This window comes from Geotrypetes seraphini, chromosome 1 (genome assembly GCF_902459505.1).
Source record: "Geotrypetes seraphini chromosome 1, aGeoSer1.1, whole genome shotgun sequence".
NCBI classification, from domain to species: Eukaryota; Metazoa; Chordata; class Amphibia; order Gymnophiona; family Dermophiidae; genus Geotrypetes; species Geotrypetes seraphini.
The window spans coordinates 406,378,481-406,399,849 of NC_047084.1; the positions used below are offsets into that span (position 1 = coordinate 406,378,481).

Sequence of the window (21,369 nt, forward strand, 5' to 3'; positions counted from 1 at the left end):
CCCCTATCTGAGGTTACCTCCTTGGACACTCCCCTTGAAGCTCAGTTTGTTTCTGCAGTCTTGCTGCTGACTTCTAGTTTCTTCTGCTCGTGATTTTTTTTTTCTCAATTTCTAGTCTTTTATTTTGTTCCGTGCCACAGGTATTGCCCAAATGCTGCGGATTCACTCTGGGGGAGTGATCCTTTGGCGGGAGATTGCAGACTTGTTTAAAGATTGTCTGCTGCTGGGTGTGCCCTGTTCTCACAAACTGCAATAAACCCCCTAAACAGCCTGCAGATCAATTCGGGTTCCAGGATCGGGAACCGTTTCGCCCTGTGTTCGTCTGCTAAGGGGTAGAGCACAGGCTGCTGCAGTTCCGTGGAAACATAGAAACATAGAAGCTGACGGCAGAAAGGGGCCTTGGCCCATCAAGTCTGCCCACTCTAATGACCCACCCCCCCATGACATTACCCCCCTAGAGTTCCCACATGTATATCCCATTTCCTTTTAAAGCCTGGCACGCTGCTGGCCTCAATCACCTGAAGTGGAAGTTCATTCCAATGATCAACCACCCTTTCAGTGAAGAAATACTTCCTGGTGTCGCCATGAAATTTCCCATCCCTGATTTTCAGCGGATGCCCTCTTGTGGCTGAGGGACCTTTAAGAAAGAAGATATCCTCTTCTACCTCGATACGGCCCGTGATATATTTAAACGTTTCAATCATGTCTCCTCTCTCTCTACGTTCCTCGAGTGAGTATAGCTGTAATCTTTTCAGCCGTTCCTCATACGGGAGATCTTTGAGCCCCGAGACCATCCTGGTGGCCATCCGTTGAACCGACTCAACTCTCAGTACATCTTTTTGGTAATGTGGTCTCCAGAATTGTACACAATATTCCAGATGAGATCTCACCATGGATCTGTACAACGGCATTATGACTTCGGGCTTCCGGCTGACGAAACTCCTACGAATACAACCCATCATTTGTCTTGCCTTTGATGAAGCCTTCTCCACTTGATTGGCTGTTTTCATGTCTTCGCTAATGTCACGTTCTGCCCTAGTTCTAGCTAAGGTCTCACCATTTAGTGTGTAAGTTCTACACGGATTTTTGCTGCCAAGGTGCATGACCTTACATTTTTTAACATTGAAGCTTAGCTGCCAAGTCGAGGACCAATGTTCCAATCGAAGTAGGTCCTGCGTCATACTGTCGGGCACAGTGCCTTTACTTACTATGTTGCATAGTTTGGCGTCATCAGCGAGTAATGTGATTTTACCTTGAAGCCCCTGAGTTAGGTCTCCTACGAATATGTTGAAAAGGATCGGGCCCAAGACCAAGCCCTGCGGCACTCCACTGGTCACCTCCAACGTTTTTGAAAGGGTGCCATTTACCATCACTCTCTGAAGTCTACCGTTTAGCCAATCATTGATCCATGCAGTTAATGTTTCTCCCAAACCCATCGATTTCATCTTGCTCAATAACCGGCGGTGTGGGACACTATCAAAAGCTTTACTGAAGTCCAAGTACACGACATCTAGGGACTCCCCCACATCCAGCTTTCTTGTTACCCAGTCGAAGAAGCTAATTAGGTTGGATTGGCAGGACCTTCCCTTGGTAAATCCATGTTGGCGGGATCTTGTAGATTTTCCTTGTCCAGGATCGTATCTAGTTTGTGCTTAATTAGTGTTTCCATGAGTTTACTCACTATGGATGTGAGACTCACCGGTCTGTAGTTCGCAGCCTCTGCCCTGCATCTCTTTTTGTTGAGAGGGATGACATTAGCTGTTTTCCAGTCCAGAGGGACTCTTCCCATATTCATGGAAAGATTGAAGAGCACGGATAACAGCTCTGCCAGGACATCACACAACTCTCTAAGCACCCTGGGGTGTAGATTGTCCGGTCCCATGGCTTTGTGCACTTTGAGTCTTGATAGTTCGCAGTAGACGCTGCTGGGTCTAAACTCGAAATTCCTGAATGGGTCTTCCGAGCTTTGCTTTGCTTGCAACTGTGGACCGGACCCCGGTGCCTTGCAGGTAAAGACTGAGCAAAAGTATTCATTTAGTAGTTCTGCTTTATCAGAATCCGATTCTACATAATTCCCGTCTGCTTTCCTAAGGCGTACTATCCCATCTGTGTTCCTTTTTCTGATGTACCTGAAGAAGGATTTTTCCCCTTTCTTAATATCATTTGCTAGATTCTCTTCTATTCGAAGCTTGGCCTCTCTGACTGCCGTTTTGACAGCTTTAGACCTGGCCAGATAGTCTTCTTTTTTTGCATCTCCTTTACCTGACTGTTTGTAGGAAATAAATGCTTTTTTCTTCTTTTTAACGAGGTCCGAGATTTCTTTAGTGAACCACTGGGGTTTATTGTTTCTCCGTCGTTTGCTTACCATTTTTATATAGCGGTTTGTTGCTTTGTGTAGGATAGATTTCAGGGTTGACCACATAGTCTCCACATTATCGGTTTCAGCCTGGTCTTGCAGTGCCCGACGGACAAAATCTCCCATGCGTTTGAAGTCAGTGCCCCGAAAGTTAAGGACCTTTGTTGTTGTGGTTGATCTGGTGAAACCTTTCCTAAGGTTGAACCAAACCATGTTATGGTCGCTGGAGGCCAGCATATCACCTACCGAAACTTCTGATACACTTTCTCCATTGGTGAGTACCAGGTCCAGTATCGCCTGGTCCCTAGTGGGCTCCAATACGAATTGTTTGAGCCGTGCACCCTTTATGGAGGTTAATAACCTTCTGGTGCCGCTGGTTTTCGCGGAAAGTGTGTTCCAATCTGCATCGGGCATATTGAAGTCCCCTAACAGTACTGTGTCCCCACGCAAAGTGATGTTTTCAATTTCTTCGATTAATTCCATATTCTTGTCTTCCTGTTGTCTTGGAGGTCTGTATACCACACCAAGATATAGGCATCTTTCGTTTCCTCTAGTCAGGTTCACCCAGAGGGACTCCCCGGTGTACTTGACATCTGTGATTCTGGTAGTTTTGATGTCTTCTTTAGTGTATAGTGCTACCCCTCCTCCTAACTTGTCCTCCCTGTCTCGACGAAGGTACGCCGGGATTGGAACTGGACCACGTGTCTTCCCTAAAATTTTCTGGAGGGTCCTGGTAATCGCTGTCTGCAGTGACAGGGAAGGTGAGGCAGTTAGAAGATGTGAAAAATCCAGTTTTCCCCAGCTTCCTGAGGTAATAGATCTCCATGCTTGCATGTCAGCTGGCTTGCCATTTATGTTGAATGCAGCACAGACCCAATGAGTCCACTGTATACATGCTTGTCTTGGCAATTTTGGGGGGTCTTCAAAAGTGGGTTTTGGGTGTTTTCTCTGCATGCCCTATCCCCCCCCCCCCCCCCACACCTCTGAAAAAGCAAAATCGTCAAGTTCACAGGCACCCGCAGTGGCCATCTTGGATTTTCTTTAAAACTTTTAAAAGTATATATTTTGCCCTTAGAAACTTTGTTTGTGCTCCAAACTTCATAGATGGCCACCTCAGGACAGGATGGCATAGATTCATGCCTCAATTACGGTGGATGGCTGTCAGATTCACGGCTGCAATTCTTGTGCGCCGCAGCCCACGCGGATTCCATGTTTTCCTCCTTCGGAGAGTCCCTTTTTGCCTCCACTTCTACCGGAGATGCTTTTGGTGACTCCAGTCCTCCTCAAACGGGTGCGACCTGCGCTGCGTGGAAGCGCAAGCACAGTTTCGGGGGAGGGGGGGAAGTCTCCTTCTTTGTCTGAGAACACTACAACTACGGCACACAGAGTGGCTTTTAAATAGAGTCCATCAATCAATCTTCAAGGCTCTTAATGATAAGTATTGAAGCCATTCAGACCCATTAAAGCTGACTTAACTTGATGGTGAGTCAATTAAAGTCCCAATATCTCCTTGAGGGTGACGGGACAAAAGCGCGCGAGACAAACACGCGCCAACAAACGAACGCTGACAATTCAGCGCAAGACTTCAGCGCGCCGCAGGAAAATCTTCTTTTAAAGGGCTCTGATGGGGGGTGAGGGGGGCAACCCCCCACATTATACTGAAAACTTAACTTTTTCCCTAAAAAATAGGGGAAAAGTTAAGTTTCCAGTATAATGTGGGGTTACAACACCCTAAAACCCCCTGCCCACGCGATCACTATTAAGTAAAGTGGGGGGGGGTGTTCCCCACCAACATCCCCCGTTGGAGCCCTTTAAAAGAAGGTTTTCCTGCAGCGCGCTGAAGTCTGGCGCTGAATTGTCGGCGCACGTTTGTCTCGCACGCTTAAGACTATGAACCCTCCTTGAGTTGTAATCCGTAGACTTGACCAAGCCAGTTGTTCCTTATATTCATGATCCAATAAGAAATGCTTAATCAGTTCTGAGGTTCTCTCTTAATCCTTATTGTTTTCCAGTTTTAGTTACTTATATTGTTCAATCAGCATAATCCTCCAACTCCAGCTGAGTTTTAGTTGAGTCCATCATCAGGGAGGTTGAACATATAAGTAAAAAGAGTATACTAAATACTACAGCTAGTGCATTTACTATAGTCAAATACATTCCAATAACCATTGATCCTCAGTTCCTAGTTATGAATACCTATCTTACAACTGTTTAAACTATTTAAAATGATAACTTTTACCTGAAATTAATTCTGATATAGATCTCCGGCTGAGAGTTCCTGCTGGGAAACATCAAGTGAGGGAACTACCAACACAGAGCTCCTTATATAGGAGGAGACTAACCGGTCACATGACTCCCAATGACCTATCCTCTGGGAGCTTAATTGTTATCCAATTTAACATCCAAGAAATGGAATTAAATTGGAATGAAGCTAAATTGCAATCAATTGTGATAAATTAAATTAAAATGTCCCCCAATAGTAAAAGAGAACTAGAACATTTTGACAGGCCATTCAATTTCATGGTTAAGACTCCATGGCTCCATTGTGTGCCAGTCATATATTAATTTTTGTTGTTTATAAAGCAAAGATTGAAATAAATCACCTCCATGAGGTAAAGTTACTTTTATCAGAACTGTGTATCTTAATTTATTTAAAGTGTGGCCAGCTGTTATCCAGTGTTATATAGTAACATAGTAACATAGTAACATAGTAGATGACAGCAGATAAAGACCCGAATGGTTCATCCAGTCTGCCCAACCTGATTCAATTTAATTTTTTTTTTTTTTCTTCTTAGCTATTTCTGGGCAAGAATCCAAAGCTCTACCCGGTACTGTACTTGGGTTCCAACTGCCGAAATCTCCGTTAAAACCTACTGCAGCCCATCTACACCCTCCCAGCCACTGAAGCCCTCCCCAGCCCATCCCCCACCAAACGGCCATACACAGACACAGACCATGCAAGTCTGCCCAGTACTGGCCTTATTTCAATATTTAATATTATTTTCTGATTTTAGATCCTCTGTGTTCATCCCTCGCTTCTTTGAACTCAATCACAGTTTTACTCTCCACCACCTCTCTCGGGAGCTCATTCCAGGCATCCACCACCCTCTCCGTAAAGTAGAACTTCCTAACATTGCCTTTGAATCTACCACCCCTCAACCTCAAATTGTGTGTTCTGGTTTTACCATTTTCCTTTCTCTGGAAAAGATTTTATTCTACGTTAATATCCTTCAAGTATTTGAATGTCTGAATCATATCTCCCCTGTCCCTCCTTTCCTCTAGGGTATACATATTCAGGGCTTTCAATCTCTCCTCATATGTCTTCTGGCGCAAGCCTCCTATCATTTTCGTCGCCCTCCTCTGGACCGCCTCAAGTCTTCTTACGTCCTTCGCCAGATACGGTCTCCAAAATTGAACACAATACTCCAAGTGGGGCCTCACCAATGACCTGTACAGGGGCTGAAAGGTCACTTGGATACACAAAGTCAGAGGCGTGAAGAAAGTACAAGAGTTTTATTCACAGCATGCCGGGACTCTAGTGCAGTTAATAGCCTGCCTACTAGAGTGTCAGAAACAGGAAATACACGGACTTTATACCCTTTTCGCAAACTAATATATGCAAAAACTACAATTTTCATTTGTTACTTCTATAACTTTCTACAATTATTATTGGTCCTAAGCCAGCACTTATGATAGGTTCAGGGGTACAACTTATAGTCCTATAGGAAACTAGCTCATTTCTCTGCTTATCTAAAGATTACAGGTCTAAATGCTACATGTACAGAAGGGCAGGGCACATCATGGCTCAAACTCTTATCTATTCAGCTTACAATGTGGTAAGGCAAGGACATACATTTCAGGCAGATGCAGTCAATAGATTATAAACTGTTTTCAGCTATGTAGGCCAGAGCAATATTTTAAACAACAGTTAACTATTTCATGACCCTACAGGGCATCAACACCTTCTTCCTTCTACTGGCTACGCCTCTCTTTATACAGCCCAGCATCCTTCTGGCAGCAGCCACTGCCTTGTCACACTTTTTTTTCACCTTTAGATCTTCGGACACTATCACCCCAAGGTCCCTCTCCCCGTCCGTGCATATCAGCTTCTCACCTCCCAGCATATATGGTTCCTTCCGATTATTAATCCCCAAATGCATTACTCTGCATTTCTTTGCATTGAATTTTAATTGCCAGGCATTAGACCATTCCTCTAACTTTTGCAGATCTTTTTTCATATTTTCCACTCCCTCTTCAGTGTGTACTCTGTTACAAATCTTGGTATCATCTGCAAAAAGGCACACTTTTCCTGCTAACCCTTCAGCAATGTCACTCACAAACATATTGAACAGGATCGGACCCTGAGGAACTCCACTACTCACCTTTCCTTCCTCCGAGCGACTTCCATTAACCACCACCCTCCGGCGTCTGTCCGAGAGCCAGTTTCTAACCCAGTTCACCACTTTGGGTCCTAACTTCAGCCCTTCAAGTTTGTTCAACAGTTTCCTATGAGGAACTGTATGAAAGGTTTTGCTGAAGTCTAAGTAAATTACATCTAGCATATGTCCTTGATCCAGCTCTCAGGTCACCCAATCAAAAAATTCAATCAGGTTCGTTTGGCACGATTTACCTTTTGTAAAGCCATGTTGCCTCGGATCCTATAACCCATTAAATTCAAGGAAGTACACTATCCTTTCTTTCAGCAACACTTCCATTATTTTTCTAACTGAAGTGAGGCTCATCGGCCAGTAGTTTCCTGCTTCGTTTCCTGTGACCACTTTTGTGAATAGGGACCACATCCGCTCTCCTCCAATCCCCAGGAACCACTCCCATCTCCAGAGATTTGTTGAACAAGTCTTTAATAGGACTCGCCAGAACCTCTCTGAGCTCCCATAGTATCCTGGGATGGATCCCGTCTGCTCCCATTGCTTTGTCCACCTTCAGTTTTTCAAGTTGCTCATAAACACTTTCCTCCGTGAATGGCGCAGAATCCACTCCATTTTCTCGTGTAACTTTGCCAGACAATCTCGATCCTTCTCCAGGATTTTCTTCTGTGAACACAGAACAGAAGTATTTGTTTAGCACATTTGCTTTTTCCTCGTCACTCTCCGCATATCGGTTCCCAGCATCTTTTAGTTTAGCAATTCCATTTTTCATCTTTCTCCTTTCTCTAATATATCTGAAAAAATTTTTGTCTCCCTTTTTTACATTTTTAGCCATTTGTTCTTCCGCCTATGCGTTCGCCAGACATATCTCTCTCTTGGCTTCTTTCAGTTTCACCCTGTAGTCCTTTGAGTCAATGGAGCCTTCATTTTGCTTGTCCTAATGGGGCTCAAATATTCCATAATTCTTAATTTAATCTGACGTGTGTAGCCGCAGGGACCAACTATGGCATATACCACCCCCTGAGATTTACAATTTGTGGAAGATATGAATTTAAACACTTTTTGTGAATGTGGTATTGTTATTTCAGTAATGTGCATAGATGCATAACAAACTGAACATTTCCCACAAGGGGCGTGTCCCGGGGAACGTTCCATACTGTAAGGTTGAGTTTTTAATATTTCACCTAAATTTCTGGCTCGCTTGAAAGAAAATCTTGGGTGTTCTTTTAAATTTCTAAGTTAACAAATTCTGGATCCAGAAGAATGATCCCTGTCCAGGCTTGCGTTAGAGTACTTGGTTTGACGGTGGGGCATCCAACCTTCAATTTAATGGCGTCCTCCAGGAATCGGAACGTGGCCAGTTTTTCAGCTGCTGCATGGAAGTCGGCAGTGAAGAACTCGACGCTCTGGTTCTTCTTTAGCATGAGGGGGACCTTCTGTGTGTCCTTTCCCCATGGCCTATGTTTAGGCGCATGCTGCGCCGGGTGATCCTAGTGGCCCTGGGCTGGCCCAGAGGACCTTGGTACGCAGACCTCATGCGGTTGAGTTTGGAGAGGGTCTGCGTCTCGCTTACCTTTGGAAGCTTCTCATGCAGAGTCCTATAGCACTTCAAGATCCGGAACACTTTGGTGTTATGGCCTGGTGCTTGAGCGCGCGGCCTTGTAGGCTACGCATCTCCAGTTGTCTCTGCGTTCCTTCAGAGGGATAGGAAGTCAACTGTGTCAGCCTATGCAAGAGCCTGGAGGGGCTTTCAGGTTTGGTGTACGTAGGTTCAAGTAGATCCTCTGGCTCCGTTGGTGACACATGTTCTGGACTTCTTGCGGGCTGGCCTCAGGAAGGGTCTTGCGGTCTCTTCTGTACGTGTTCAGATTGCGGGGCCTTCCTGTTTGGGTCCCTCTTCTCTCCAGGGTTCTGTGGCGTCTCTCCTGGACATTGTCAGCTTCTTGTTTGGGGTGGGGTGGCTGCAGCCTCCCTTGTGACTGGCTTGCCCCCACGTGGCATCTAAACTGGTTCTCCACTCTCTGGCTCATCCCCCCTTGGACCCCTTGTTGGGATCTCTCTGAAAGATCTTACCATCAAGACCATTTTCCTCATTGCGGTCACTTTTGCACATAGAGTGTCGGAGCTTCAGGCTCTATAGTGCAGACTCTTATAGAGTCTGCAGTAGTTTTGGGGACGGTGCCTTCTTTTCTCCCAAAAATGGTTTCCTCGTCCCATGTCAACCAGGAAGTTCGGCTGCCTGCCTTTGTTCCCTCAGGCTCCAAGTCAAAGGACCGTATTTTCTGATCTCTAGATGTGCGGCATCTCCTTTTAAGATACCTGGAGGCCACGAGTGGCTTCTGTCTCTCTGATCATCTCTTTGTCCTGGTGGCGTCCAAGGCTTCCATCTCTAGATATATCCGTGCTGCCTATGTGTCACGGGGAAGAAGCCTCCCCTTGGGATGAAGGCTCACTCTACCAGAGGAATGGCTTCCTCGTGGGCTGAATCACATGCGGTTTCACCTGAGGAGATTTGTAGGGCAGCCACATGGGCCTCTCTTCATACATTTACAAAGTTTTTCCAACATGATGTGGCGGCTAAGCATTATACCGTTTTTGGGGCTTCTGTTCTGGTGGCGGGCTCATCGGGCTCCCCCTGATAATGTTGAGACTGCTTTGATATGTTCCTTTAAGTTCAGCCTCCAGAGGAATTGTACAAGAACGAAAGATTAGGTTTCTTACCTCTGCTAATCTCCTTTCTTGTAAATCTCCTCTGGAGGCTGATCTCCCGCCTGTCTTTTATGTCTGTTCAGTAACTGGTAAGCTGGATTTCTGTCTTTGACCAGCCTTTCTAAGAATCACATCAGTGTCCTTTTATGTAAAGTTAAGGGGTTTGAGGGGTCCCTGGTGGTGGCCCCTTCTGATCCTCAGGCTGTGTCTTCTTTAGCGAAAAGTTATGCTGTTGTGCAGTTTATAAATGTTCAAATTTATTGTTAGGCAACTTTGGCTTTATTGGCATTCGTTGGTTGTGTATTTGTGTATCATGAGCAGAATTGACTTGTAGCGGGGAGTCCCCCGCATCCCCCCTTTCTCTTTTTTTGTGTTTCCTGTTTGTACTAGAGCTGGGTGGTAGAGAATGACATGAAGAGAAATTTTTCCTTGTCCCTGCCCCATTCCTGCAAGCTCTGTCCTCATCTGAACAAGCCTCACTTTAAAATCATAAGTGTTCGAAGCTTGTGTGATTAAGGCAGAGCTTACATGAATGGGGCAGGGACAGAGACAGAGACAGCGACAATACTTACGGGGATGGAGAAATTGAGTTCCTGCTGGGATGGGGATAAATTTGTCCTTGTGTCATTTTCTACTGGGTGGCAGCTTGAAGCTGAGTCAGGAATGCACTCTTTACCACTCCTTATATTGACCTTCTAGTTCTTCTTGTCCTATCAATTATTGTAGTTTTTATTTTCTCCCCACCCTTTCTTTTCCACACATTCTTTTTCTCTAAGCTCTTTCATCTCTACATCTTACTATCTGTTAAATTATTTGTGTGGGGTAGCAAATATTGAATTAACTTGGAAACTCTAGAGTTTAACCCTGATGCACCAGGCTTTCTGATTGAAGAAGGGCTTGGACTTGGGCTCAGGAGGGACCTATAGCTTCTGTGGATGCAGTTGTGATCACAGAGGTAGGGTCATCAGTAAAAAGCATAGTCTTTTTTCTGCAGTGAATTGGGAGCCTCAATATTGTCAATGAACTTGGCAGATTCCAAGTAGAATCACTCAGGAACCCAGATAAGTCATATTCTGCGGAATCATAATCCCCAAGTATACAACTTTCTTAGGTGCCCATGTCAACAGGGAGGGGCCGCTCCATTGTATCGGCAAAGTTGATTGGAATGGGAGGGCTACTGACTTCTGATAGTTCATAAAGAAACCAGAATGAAAATCATATTCAGCCAAAGCATCAAGTAGACGAGACAAAGAATGCTCCGGATCCGTCAAGATAAGCATCAGATCATCCACAAAGGCCAGGGCTTTCAATTCATAGCCAGCAACATGTAGGCCAGGGATATGGACATCTCGCTTCAAGGTTCTTAGTATAGGTTCTAGATATAAAATAAACAGTAATGGAGAGAGGGGGCATCCCTGACTGGTCCCCCGTGAGATAGCAAAGAAGGTGGAGCGAGTTCCATTGATGAGAATCGACACTCGAGGGCTAGCGTATAAAGTAAGCAGACTGTCCAAAAACCAACCAGATATGTCCATATGAGACAATGCAGGGAAGAGAAATGACCATTCCACCTGCCAGTGCAGTCAAAACCTTTCGCACGTTAAGCACGGATTGGCGGCCGCACACAAAATCCAATCTGCTCCTCCTCTATTAGTATTGGTAAAAAAAGACGCCAATCTATCCACCAACACCTGTGCAAAAATCTTAAGGTCAACGTTGAGTAAAGAGATGGTGCGATAAGATTCAACATGCAGGGGATCCTTACCTGGAGGAAAGAAAGTCCCATCAACACAACTATTAAAATAATGCACCAACTGTCCCGGAAGATGATGAAGAAGTAATTTATAATAATCTGCGGTAAACCCATCGGGTCTAGAAGGCTTGCAAGTAGCTAAAGACTTGATAACCTGTTAAATTTCCACCGCTCTCTAAGGTGCATTTAACGAGTAACATCAGTGGATTTAAGCGCAGTAAAGAGGTGTCCTTCAAATATGCTTGTACCAAAGAGAGCTGTGGGGCCGAATCAGCTGTATACAGATGGGAAAAGTAGTCACCAAAGGCTCTGGAGATCTTATCTGCAGCATTAGTGATAGTCCCATCAGAGAGACGGATAGAGTGAACCAGCCGAGGCCCACTCCAAGACTTAGTAAGCCGAACAAGAAAACGCCCAGGGCAATTCCCAAAATGAAAGAATTGAAATTTTTGGTAAATAGTGCCTCAGCTCACTCATGAAGCAGTGTTTAAAGCTATCTGTGCAATCAACATACTTTCCGTATGCGCAGGTGTTGGACGGCAAAGATAGGTCTTCTTGGCACGTTGAAATTGATGTTCGAGGGAAATGATTTTAGCAGCAATGTGACGGTTCCGCGCGGCAACATAGGCAATGACATTCCTGTGGGTTCCTAATAGAGGACCGGGACAGCAGTATGCCCAGCATTGAAATGTGCATAATCTACCCATTTCTCCAAGTATTGTTGAAAATGAAGGTCATCATTCAAATAAGCAGGAAATCACCAACCTCCACCCCTGTGACTCCCCACCTCCATATCCATCAACACTATTACATAATCAGAAATGGCCAATAACAGAAGAAAGGACCCGAGAAACTGGAAACTACTAAGTGCCTTGTTTTTATTCTTAAATATCTCAGCTGAATGGAAATGATTTTGCTACCTGAAATAGTTTTACTGTAGAATTGAACATTGACTTAAATATTTAAATTATTAGAATTTAAAACTGTTGTTTCTCTGGACTTGAGCACAAATCTTACTATTTTTTTAAGTTTGAGATTTAAAATTGTTGGCTGTTTCTCTAGTCCTGAGCACAGGCTTTATTAATCATTTAATTATTGGGACTTAAACTTACATGACTGTTTGTCAATAGCAGGGGTGCCAACACTTTTTGGGTTTGTGAGCTACTTTTAAAATGACCAACAATAAAATTTTTAAAAACACAAAGCACACTGTTTGCAGAGAAAATGTTAATTATCATTTATATTCAAAGAGGTCAAGGCAGATGACTTTATGCAAAGTCACCTTAGTAACAACTATACAAAAATAGACAAATATACCCCCTCCCTTTTTACTAAACCACGATAGCGTTTTTTTAGCACAGGGAGCTGCGCTGAATGCCCCGCGCTGCTCTCGATGCTCATAGGCTCCCTGTGCTAAAAACCGCTATTGCGGTTTAATAAAAGGAGGCCATAGTGCAAAATATAGACAGTAGATATAAATTCTTAAACAGACACATTTTGATCACTAAATTGAAAATAAAATCATTTTTCCTACCTTTGTTGTCTGGTAATTTCATGAGTCTCTGGTTGCACTTTCTTCTTCTGACTATACATCCAATATTTCTTCCCTTCTTTCAGCCTCCTGTATTCTTCCTCTTCTCTAGATCTCATTCCCTGCCCCCAACTTATTCTTCCTCTCTCTATGCCCTTTCTTTCTGTTTCCCTTATTTCATTCTGTCTCCCTGTCCCCCCTTCTTGCTTTGTCTCCCTGTCCCCTCTTTCTTTCTCACTTTCTTTCTTTCTGTTTCCCTGCCTGCCCCCTTTCTTTCTTTCTTTGTCTTTCTTTCTCCCTGCCCTCCCCCAAGCCACCGCCATAGGGCAACTGGCCCCGAAACCACCGCTGCCAAGTTCTGAGCTCTCCCTGCTTCCCAACACAATAAACAGGATGCAGAAGTGCCTGGCCGATCAGCTTTCCACCCCGCTGTCAATTCTGACGTCGGAGAGGAAGTTCCGGGCCAGCCGAGATGGGCTCCGTGATCGACTCACGTTGCCTTCGCGATCTACTGGTCTATCATGATGACCTTTTGGGCACCCCTGGTCTATAGTGTGCTAACTCCTCTGTCTTCTAACCTACTCCCCCTCCTTTTTCTTTCTCTTCTCTTTCTGCTTAGCTCTGTCATTAGAGTGGATAAACAGTTCTATCTTTCCTACTGCAGGCAAGACTTATTTTACATAGCCAGTCAGACCAGAGAGCAGCTTTAAGGCTTAATCTGTAGTTGGAGATTAAAGCATAGAAACTGCTAGCTAGATTTATTGGGAATATTTATAATTTATTTTAAAAAAAGGGAAAAAAGATATATTCCAGCAGAATTTGTATCATAGTGTCTCAAATTGCTAGGTCCTCCTCCTATAGAGCTGTGAGAGGGATCTTTGCTGACTCACTTGGACTTTACTCCCTCCCACCCACCCCAGGGTTGGCAAGTCATATAGAGACTGCCCAATAATCAAGAAGTCTCAGTCAATCCCAATTCTAACCAATCAAGATGAATTTCATTCAGTGCAATCATTGTGGTGCTTTAGTTACTAGGCACACCATCTAGAAACTCAACCATCTGTCTTCAACTTGTATCAAAGAGGAACTCTGTAAACTTAAGCAATAATTGGAGGAAATTAAAGCAGCTACAATTACGCCATACAAATATATCAATTTACCACCACTCCTCCAAAGAATAAAATAACCCAGGAATAAATGGATCACAGTAGGCTCAGGTAGACTGTGGCATGTGGCACAAAAACATCCCCCTTCACAATTGTTGCCTTTAAAAGATCCCTGTGCTCCATTAGAGCAGTGTGACACTAAAGATAAAAGAACTGAGGAGGAATTAGAACCAGTGAAGATAACTTGTGAAGAAAAGCACCCCCCAAAGCACATATAAAAAAGCTCAAAGTAAAAGAACTGAGAAGGAACTAGAATCAGTGAAGATAACTTGTGAAGAAAAGCATCCCCAAAGCACACATAGAAAAGTTCAAACCAGAAAAGTATTACTGCTAGGGGATTCAATCATCAGAGGGATTAACCTTGGCACACAGGACTAGGAACTCAAAGAAATGAAATGCCTTCCAGAATCCTCAGCGTGCAGGAATGCCAGACAAATACATTACATTACATTAGGGACTTCTATTCCGCCTATACCTTGCAGTTCAAGGCGGATTACAAAAGAGCTAACTGGACATTTCCAGTGAAGTTACAACAGTTTTGGGTTTTGTTTTGTTTTTTTTGGTTACAAGGGAGGAGAGGTACCTGGATTAATTCCGGAAGAACTTGCAAATTGGATATTAAATTGACTGTACGTTACTCTGTGATATAACAAATAGATTACAGTTAGAGTACAAATAAGATTACATTACATTTCAGGGATCTGAATACTTTGTTGGTGTTTTGGGGAGGAAGAGATTATTTAAGTGGAGGTTTTGGGGGAGAATTTATCTAGGAGGAGGGGGTATGGTTGGGTTAAGATATCTGGATAAATTTTTTGAAAAGTAGGGTTTTGATTTCTTTTTGAAAAGTTTTGAAGTCACCCGTTGCCGTCAACATGTTGGAGATGGAGTGATTAAGTTTTGCTGCTTACGTCACAAGAAGGTTATCAAACATCTTTTTGCACTGAGTGCCCTTGAGTGGAGGGAAGGCAAAAGGGTTCGGAGTAGAGAATGACACGGGGAAAAAATCTGTCCCCGTCACTGCACCGTCCCCGGCCCACCATCCTCTGCACCGCCCCGTCACCGCCATTCCCTTCACCGCCCCGTCACCGTCACCGCCATCCCTTTCACCGTCACCGTCCCCGTCTAGCACCCATCTTCTTCCCTCCGCTCCCCCATAGTCTGGCATCTGTCTTCTTCCCTTCCAGCGTCTTCTCCCCACTCTGCCTTCCACATTTCCTTTCAGGGTCTGTTCCTCTCTACCCTCTTTCAATGTCTGTTCTATTCCTTTCCACCACCACCCTTCCCTCCCTCCTTTACCATCTGTTCCTTTCTACCACCCTTCTTTCATCTTCTATCAGTCCCCCCACCATCACTAGCAATCTCTCTTCTCCCTTACCATGAGCAAATAGAACTTCTGAAAATTGTATTGCTGAGGCATTATTTCTAGTACGCCTTTTTTTCCAGATGGACAATGACATCAATTTTATAATTCTTACTGTCTGCTCTGATTTCATTCACAATTTGGTTTGTGTTTTGTACCTGAGGATTCCATGAGGCATTTAACCTTTTCCTGTCTCTTCTGTGATTTCAAGTTGATTCCTTCAATAATGGAGTCTCAAGGCAGTAGCAGTTTTCTATTTTGGGCTCTTTTGACATTGTTTAAGGGATTTCTTGTACATTTGGTGCTGGTCTTCTTTGATGAGGTCACTTCAGAATCTATTTCCAAGGAAGAGAAACTTTTTCCCTTTCACCCCCTCCTTCCTTATGTGAGCCGGAACATGCGGTCCCCGCAAGCAAGTAATTTTATATCATTTTCATTTTATTCATTCATAGAAATTAAAGTCTAGATAATGCCAGTCACATAACAAAACATGATTTTACAAAAATAATTCCCTGCACAGTCAAGCCTGCAAGGATTACTAGATTTCTTTTAGCAGCTCCCCTCCCTCCCTCCCCCTTACCTTTGTGGCCAAGTCAAAATGATCTACCAACAATAAAATTTTAAAAACACAAAGCACGCTGTACGCAGAGAAAATGTTAATTATCATTTATATTCCGCGGGTTTTCAAAGAGGTCAAGGCAGATGACTTTATGCAATGTCACCTCAGTAACAACTATACAAAAATAGACAAATATTCCCCCTCCCTTTTTACTAAACTGCGATAGCGGTTTTTAGCTCAGGGAGCTGCGCTGAATGCCCCACGCTGCTCTCGACGCTCATAGGCTCCCTGCGCTAAAAAACGCTATTGCGGTTTAGTAAAAGGGGGTCATAGTGCAAAATATAGACAGCAGATATAAATTCTCAAAACGGACACATTTTGATCACTAAGTTGAAAATAAAATCATTTTTCCTACCTTTTTGTCTGGTGATTTCATGAGTCTCTGGTCCTTCTTCTTTCTTCTCCTGCCCCCCCCCCTCTTTCTTTCTCTCTCCCCCTGGCTCCCCTCTTTATTTCTGCCTTTCTTTCTCTCTCCTCCTGGCCCCCCTCTTTATTTCTGCCTTTCTTTCTCTCTCCCCCTGGCCCTCCTCTTTCTTTCTGCCTTTCTTTCTCTCCCCCTTGACCCCCTCTTTATTTCTGCCTTTCTTTCTCTCTCCCTCTGGCCCCCCTCTTTATTTCTGCCTTTCTTTCTCTCTTCCCCTGACCCTCCTATCTCTTCCCCCCCAAGTGAACCTTTCCGACCCTCCCAGCGAGAGCAGCAAACCTCCTTCGCGGCTTTCTCCTCCCTCTGCCGCGTCACTGATGATGTCATCAGTGATGCGGCAGAGGGAGGAGAAAGCCGACGGTACTGGAGGGAGGTTTGCTGCTTTCGCTGGGAGGGTCGGAAAGGTTCACTTGGGGGGGGAGAGATAGGAGGGTCAGCGGGGGTTCGGGTGGGAGGGGGGAGAAGCGGTCTGCCTCGGTGCTCCAAGGCCTGGCGCCATTACCTTTTTCGCCCTTCCCGCCCCCCCCCCCCCCTTGGTATGCTACTGATCTCCAGCTTTCCTTAGTTTGCCGGTTTTCTTTTTCAGTGCGGCACGCTTTCAAAGAGCCGCGCATGCGCGGCTGCTCAAAGTTCAATCTTCTGCTCTGCTGCAACTTCCTGTTTCCGGTTGGGTCAGAGCAGAAGATTGAATACTGAGCAGCCGCGCGTGCGCGGCTCTTTTGAAAGCATTCCGGTCGCCGAAAAAGAAAGCCGGCAAACTAAGGTGAGGTGGAGAGAGGAAGCTGGTTAAACGATCGAGCCGGCGTGCGGGTGGGGGCTGCGGGAACCGCATGATCCTTTATGCCTCACTGGGGTGACAAGACCATTCACCGCTCCACGGGGCGGTGATGGCCTTGTCCCCGTCCCCGCAGAGGCTGCTAATTTTCATTCCCCGTTTTTGGTGGGTTACCCGCGGCTAAACGCAGTAGCCGCGGGTAAACTGCCACCGTGTCATTCTCTAGTTCGGAGTTCTTCTTTGTCTTGAGGTGAGGATCTGGTTTAGGCGGTTGTTTAGATAGGGGGGGCAGAGCCGTTTAATGCTTTGAATAATAGACAATAGAATTTGAATTGAATTTGTGCTTGCATAGGTAGCCAGTGAGAGTCTAGGAAGGCAGTTGTAATATGATCATATTTTCTCAGGGAGTAGATCAGTCTGAGGGCAGTGTTTTGTCTAGTCTGAAGTTGTTTTATCATGTTGGCAGGACAAGGTAGATAGAGGGAATTGCAATAGTCCAGTAGACTTAAGACTAGGGATTGGACAATTAGCCTGAATTGTGCTGGGTTGAAGAATTTTCTTATTTTACGTAGATTTCTCATAATTAAAAAGCTTTCTGGGATGTTTTATTGATTTGGGACTGCATTGTGCAGCATCTGTCTATCGTTACTGACTGTAATTAGGGAAGAAGCAAAGATTTTGAACCCTGATGTTGTTATGCACCTCGGAACAAATGACCTAGCCAACAATAACCTACCTGCAGCACAGAAAGCTTTTCGGGAACTTGGAGAGGGATTAAAACCTTTTGTAAAGACTAGCTTTTTCAGAAGGACTGTCTAGTTATGGAAAGGGTGTGGAACGAGTACAGAACACTGAGAACTTCAATAAGTGGCTCAAAGCCTGATGTCATCAAGAAGGCTTTAGGTACATAGGAGGATGGGGCAATACATGGAACAACAAGAGACTATATTGTAATGATGGGTTGCAACTTACCGTGGCTGGAAAAAGAATCCTAGCTGAGAAATTCAGGCAATATGTTTCTAGGCATTTAAACTAGAAGGTGGGGGTGGTGTATGTATGAAAGACAACTATAGAGGCCACTCCCAGCAAAAGACAAGATGTGATGATAGTAAAAATTGCAACATAAACAATATTAGCAAAAAAAAAAGGGGGGGGAAAATAAATTAATAAATTAAAATAAACCCCAAAAACCAATATTAGCAACTTACTACTTAGCATTGCGAAGGGAAGTGAAACAAAACAATATTAGCAACTCACTTCTTAACATTGCAACAGGAAGTGAAACGAAATAAAAACCTATACGAAAAATGGCTGGAAAGCGATGACCACAAACACTCGCAGTCTAAGCAACAAAGTTCATGATCTGCAAGCCCTGATGTTAGAGACAGACCTGGATATTGTTGCTATCACAGAGACGTGGTTCAGTGAATCCCATGGATGGGATGCAAACATACAGGGATATAATTTTTTTTAGGAAGGACAGAGATGGTCAGAAAAGTGAAGGAGTAGCTCTCTATGTAAAGATTGATATCCAAGCGACTGAACTGCAAGGGACCTGGGGAGAGGAAGAAGCGATATGGATCGCTCTGAAAAGAGAAGATGGAACTTCTATCTATGTGGGTGTAGTCTACAGACCTCCGACTCAATCTCAGCAAATTGATAAGGATCTGATTGTGGATATCCAAAAGTTTGGAAAGACTGTTGGGAGACTTCAACCTGCGGGATGTGGATTGGAAAGTTTTGTCTGCGGAAACGGAAAGAAATAGGGAGATTTGGATGTCTTTCAAGAGGCTCTGCTCAGACAAATGGTGATGGAACCCATGAGGGAAAAAGCGATACTGGATCTGGTCCTCACAAATGGGGAGAGTATATCTAATGTTTGAGTGGGTGCTCACCTGGGAAGTAGCGATCATCATACAGTTTGGTTTTGATATAATGGCTAAAGTGGAGGGCGGCCGCATGATACTTAAACTCCTAGATTTCAAACAGCCGCTGCTGGGAGAGTACTTGAAGAAAGAGCTGTTAGGATGGGAGGACATAAGAGAAGTGGAAAAACAGTGGTCTAAGCTGAAGGGAGTGATAAACATGGCTATGGACCTTTATGTGAAGAAAATAAATAAAAACAAGAGAAAAAGGAAACCGATATGGTTCTCCAAACTAGTGGTGGAGAAAATAAAGGCAAAAGAGTTGGCGTTCCTGAAATATAAAAAAACCTAAGAAGAAGAGTATAGAAAGGACTACTAGGTGAAACTGAAAAACGCCAAGAGAGAGATATGTTTGGCGAAAGCGCAAGCCGAAGAGCATATGGCTATAAATGTAAAAAAGGCAGTCAAAAATTTTTTTCAGATATATTATTGAAAGGAGGAAGATGAAAAATGGAATTTCTAAACTAAAAGATGCTAGAAACCGATATGTGGAGAGTGATGAGGAAAAAGCAAACGTGCTAAACCAATACTTCTGTTCTGTATTCATGGAAGAAAATCCCAGAGAAGGACGAGATTGTCTGGCAAAGTTACACAAGAAAATGGAGTAGATTCTGTGCCATTCACGGAGGAAAGTGTTTATGAGCAACTTGAAAAACGGAAGGTGGACAAAGCGATGGGACCGGACGGAATCCATCCCAGAATACTGAGAGAGCTCAGAGAAGTTCTGGCGGGTCCTATTAAAGACTTGTTCATCAAATCTCTGGAGACGGGAGTGGTTCCTGGGGATTGGAGAGCGGATGTGGTCCTTATTCACAAAAATAGTCACAGAGATGAAGCGGGAAACTACAGGTCGGTAAGCCTCACTTAGGTTGTTGGAAAAATAATGGAAGTGCTGCTGAAAGAAAGGATAGTGAACTTCCTAGAATCTAATGGGTTACAGAATCCAAGGCAACATGACTTTACTAAAAGTAAATCGTGCCAAACAAACCTGATTTAATTTTTTGATTGGGTGACCAGAGAGCTGGATTGAGGACATATGCTAGATGCCATTTACTTAGATTTCAGCAAAGCCTTTGACACGGTACCTCATAGGAGGCTCTTGAATAAATTTGAAAGGCTGAAGTTAGGATCCAAATTGGAGAACTGGATTAGAAACTGGTTGTCTGACAGATGCCAGAAAGTTGTGGTTAATGGAAGTCGCCCGGGGGGAAGGAAAGGTGAGTACTGTAGTCCCTCAGGGTTCGGTGCTGGGGCCAATCCTGTTCAATATATTTGTGAGTGACATTTCTGAAGGGATAGAAAGTAAGGTTTGTCTTTTTGCGGATGGTACCAAGATTTGTAACAGAGTAGACACCAAGGAGGGAGTGGAAAACATGAAAAAGGATCTGCAAAAGTTAGAGGAATGGTCTATTATCTGGCAACTAAAATTCAATTCAAAGAAAGGCAGAGTAATGCATTTGGGGATTAATAATCGGAAAGAACCGTATATGTTGAGAGCTGAGAGGCTGATATGCACAGAGGGGGAGAAGGACCTCGGAGTGATAGTGTCCGAAGATCTAAAGGTAAAGAAACAGTACGACAAGGCGGTGGCAGCTGCCAGAAGGATGCTGGGCTGTATAAAGAGAGGTGTAACCAGTAGAAGAAAGAATGTGTTGATGCCCCTGTACAGGTCGTTGGTGAGGCCCCACTTGGAGTATTGTGTTCAGTTTTGGAGACCATAGCTGGCGAAGGACATAAGACTTGAAGTGGTCCAGAGGAGGGTAACGAAAATGATAGGGGGTTTGCACCAAAAGACATATGAGGAGAGACTGGAAGCCCTGAACATAAGAAATGCCGCTGCTGGGTCAGACCAGTGGTCCATCATGCCCAGCAGTCCGCTCACGCGGTGGCCCTTTGGTCAAAGACCAGCGCCCTAACTGAGACTAGCCTTACCAGCACACATCCTTGTTCAGCAGGAACTTGTCTAACGTTGACTTGAATCCTCGAGTCCAAGACTCGCAATTTTCCAAAGTAGTCGTTCATGCGGAACCTTGTCAAATGCCTGCTGAAAATCCAGATATACAATTTCGACTGGGTCACCCTTATCTATCTGCCTGTTTAGTCCCTCGGAAAAGTACAGCAAGTTTGTCAAACAAGATTTGCCTTTGCTGAAACCGTGCTGGCTAGTCCTCATCAGACCCTGTCCGTCCAGGTGATCAATGATGCAGTCCTTTATCAATGCCTCTACCATCTTTCTCGGTACCGAGGTCAGACTCACCGGTCTGTAGTTTCCCGGGTCTCCCCTCGAACCCGTTTTTGAAGATTGGTGCAACATTTGCTACCTGCCAGTCCTCTGGAATCTTTCCTGTTTTGATTGACAGATT

The 21,369-nt window shown here is 44.4% G+C and overlaps 1 protein-coding gene across 1 annotated transcript in view; it reads left to right on the forward strand.

Annotated features, from left to right (window-relative positions):
• SMU1 (SMU1 DNA replication regulator and spliceosomal factor) overlaps nucleotides 1-21,369 on the forward strand; it is a 216,462-nt gene that overhangs the window by 180,507 nt on the left and 14,586 nt on the right. The window lies entirely within an intron of this gene.